The following is a 4,045-nucleotide window of genomic DNA, read 5'->3' as shown; positions in this document are numbered from 1 at the left end:
CCAGAATCTATGAGATTCATGCTAAGAGAAAGGACTTAGCAACTTGATTTATTTTCTGTTGCTTAAATTTCACTGTTCTGAAATAGATAGTGGCACAACTCACACACTTTGCAGGCATGTGGCTATAGTTCCCTCTTGTTCTGAGGCTTAAGGTGAGAGATGTAGAGAAATGTTCCTCTCATGCAGTGATGGGTGCTTGCAGGAGCTCTTCTGCCCAGGTCTTGCAATGCTAATGAGAGGAGGATCCAATATAAGGCAACATGCCAATTATCTTGAGGACGGCATTGAAAGAAATAGGGACAGGGGCGCCTGGGTGGCTTAGTCGGTTAAGCGTCCAACTTTCGCTTAGGTCATGATCTTGCGGTTCCTGGGTTCGAGCCCCACATCGGGCTCTGTGCTGACTGCCAGCTCAGAACCTGGAGCCTGTTTCAGTCTGTGACTCCCTCTCTCTCTGACCCTCCCCTGCTCACGCTGTCTCTCTTCTCCTAGAAATAAATAAAACATTAAAAAAAAATGAAAGAAATAGGGAGAACTGGGTCTCTGACAATGCCATTGAGCCCCTGAAATAATCAACCCTAGAACAGACCTCCCTCTAGAATTCTTATAGTAGAAAAGAAAAGTTCATTAATTTAGGTCATTTTTCGTTGGCATTATCAGTCAGGATTCGAAGAGCAAAGTAGAACCTATTTTATGTATTTCTGCTATGTAGAATTTGACGTAGAATTTAAGAAAACATTTGAATATGTGGGGTAATGGAAGACAAGGAAGCCATCACTGAACATCTCAACCTGAAAAGCTAAATAAAGTGTGAGGTTCTCAGCATTCATGTGTAATGCTAAAGAATTTGTAGAACTTTCCACCAAGTACCCAAATAACATCAACAAATTAGGATGTTCTGAAGAGCTTATTGGTAAATTGCTATAAATGTCTGGCAACTCTGCCATCAGAGAAATGCCTTCCAAATCTTTCATGGTAGCCTCTCATTAGAAGAATATGATCCTTAAACTATGGGTTAAGAGACCCTAGGTAACATGTACTGAATCCTGCTCCTTGGCACCCATAAAGACAGCATGGATAGGACCTATTATGATGCCAAGTTTACAGACAATTCAACATGTTTGGATTTTCTTTCATTTACAGTAAAAAAAAAAAAAAAACACATCAGAGCACTATATGCATTCAAATTAAGTAAAAAAAATGAAACTATGTGTTAAAACTATCATAAGTTATAAAAGTTAAATTTTGTAGTGCTTTCTTTATATACTATATGCTGAAACAATCAAAATGTTTGACAATCGATGATTAATCATTAATTAATTTCAGTAATATTCCACTTTGTTCTTATATATTTACTATATATTCATCTGTATTTTTAAAATCATTTAAAATAGGTAGGTGCTTGGGTACCTGGGTGGCTCAGTTGGTTAAGCACCCAACTCTTCATTTTGGTTCAGGTCATGATCTTGTGGTTCATGAGATCTAGCCCCAGAAGCCCCACAACAGGTTCCTCACTGACAGCACAGAGTGTGCTTGGGATTCTCTCTCTCCCTCTGTCCCTCTTCCTCTCTTTCTCTCAAAAAAAAAAAAAAATTTAAAAAAATAGGCATGTGCTGTATTTTAAGAAGTTTAATGGGTGAGCCGAAGTAATTTTTTTGAGAGAGAGAGAGAGAGAAAGTGAGAGAGAACATGTGTACACATGACAGCAGAGGAGGGATAGAGGCAGAGGGAGAGAGAATTTTAAGCAGGCTCCACACCCAGCATGGAGCCCAACTGATGGCTCAGTCTCACAACTGTGAGATCATGACCTAAACTGAAATAGAGTTGGATCCTTAACTGACTGAGCCACCCAGGTGCCCCAAAGAATTAATTTTTTGTCCTACCTGTCTTTGTTATAATGACATGCTTCTGAAACTATATTAGGATTGATTTATAGCTTGAAAATGCTTTAAAAATTATTAACATTATTAATATTTATAAATATTTCCCGTGTCAGTGTTCTATAAAAATATATAACAGGTTAATACTGAAAAGATAAGTTATTTGAAAAATTTTAAAAGCTAGGCTTTTATAGCTTAAATAAACAAGACAATTATAAACATATTTAATAACTTTTAATAACAACAAATAGAAACACTTAGCATTTACTATAAAGAATTATATCTAAAGTTTAGATCATTCATTTATTCAAAATTCATCAAATAGATGCTTTCAATATATTGTATGCACACCGTGAATACAGATAATGTCAAATCTGTCTTTAAACTAATATGATAAAGATTATACATAATGAGTACATATAATACATTATACATATTTTACATTTGTAATCAAAGTGTGACAAACCAAACTCCAAAGTTAATAAATTCCCAAATATAAGCATTAATAATATGGTAAACTTATAATGATTCATTTCAATTCTAATTTTCTAACATATAGGATAGGTGGGCAACCATACAATTTACCATCCAAACAGGACATGAAAACTCTGTTATGAGAGCATTAGAGAGCATGACTGCTGTTAATTATGGTGAATCCTCAGGTTCAAACAAGAACATGTGGCCACTGTATGGGTAGGAAAAAGCTTCACAGAAGAGGTTCTATCTTAAATGAATCTTAAAGAATGAATCTCATAGAAAAATTTCATATATATGTAGGGAAGTTATTAACCTTGCAGAACAGGAGGAAATAAGTACTTCTTATTATGGCCATTGACTATGCATACTAAAACCTAATATATTACCTCAGAGATTGAAAATATTTAACATATATTAATACATAAGTAATAATGGGGTATTCATTTAGCTACTGTCATTTTCCAAATGTTAGTGGCACTGAAGAGAGGTTTTATTTGTAATAAAGGGATAACATTGGCTGGAATTAATCAGTGATCATAGTTCAGTGGCAACATGAAAAGCCTGTAACACACAGGGCATCAAAACAGGACAGGGGAAGACATAAATGACATTGCTATTTAACAACTTTAACTTCAGTTTTAATTTAACTTAAGTTGAATCTAAGATTTATGGGTTTAAAGGTAAAAGAAAATATATATGATTACTTAATACAAAAATAATAAAAAATGTGAGAAATAAACCCTTTTAAAAAGAATTGGTTGAAATTTTAGAATAATTTCAGAAATAACTGCAGGATAAAACAGTCCTTTATTCCAGTTTTGAGTGTATACTGACCATTTTTCATTCTGTAATTTTCTTGGTCTCTTCTCATTGGCTTTATGATATCCAGTTCCTAAATTTGTTGGTCACTTTGGCAATATTTTTCTCTGTTGCTATCAATATGCCTACATCTTTAAAATTAAGGCATCCTAAATTTCTATCTCTAGTACAATGTTGAATAGGAGTGGGAAAATACTTATTCTTGCCTTCCTCATAATATTATTGGAAATTTCTTTACAGTTTTCTCATTTAAGTACTGGGAATATGTGAAGACATCCCAAAATAAGTGTGTTCCAAAAAAATTCCTTTCGAGAATACTGAGATTATGTAAGAAATTAGGCAAATAAACCTGAGGCCATTGTTTACTCATTATAATCAATACATACCATAAAGTAGAGCAAAATAGTAAAACTCTCATTAGTTTTTCCATGTATCTATATTACGTGAAATGAGAAACATTATCAGTTACTATTCTCTCAGACTGCTAATATCGAAAATATTAGACTTAATAACTTAAGGACAACTGAAATAGGATAAATTTCTAGTCAAACACATTAATATAACTAATATAATCTTATAATCTGTAATAATTGAGGTCAATTTGTTATGCCTCCAACATACTTTTCTGTTCATCTTCATACAATAAATCACATATTGGAACTGTAAATGAGTTGGGAAGTAGCACCCTAGAATGGGGCCTAAGTGAAGCTTTTTTTTTTTTTATCCATTTTTTATAAGACCTTGGGAAATTAACTCATTTTAGCTGAATTTCAATTATTCTGTCTGTACAGTATCTCTTATGTCATGATCAATTCTTCCCATCCATTTTCTTAATATGTCATTATATTAGGTTAATTATTTTATTTTCATTT

Source organism: Hyaena hyaena, unplaced genomic scaffold (assembly GCF_003009895.1).
Source record: "Hyaena hyaena isolate Hyena2069 unplaced genomic scaffold, ASM300989v1 scaffold_1467, whole genome shotgun sequence".
Lineage (NCBI taxonomy): Eukaryota > Metazoa > Chordata > Mammalia > Carnivora > Hyaenidae > Hyaena > Hyaena hyaena.
This window is presented reverse-complemented; position numbering follows the sequence as displayed.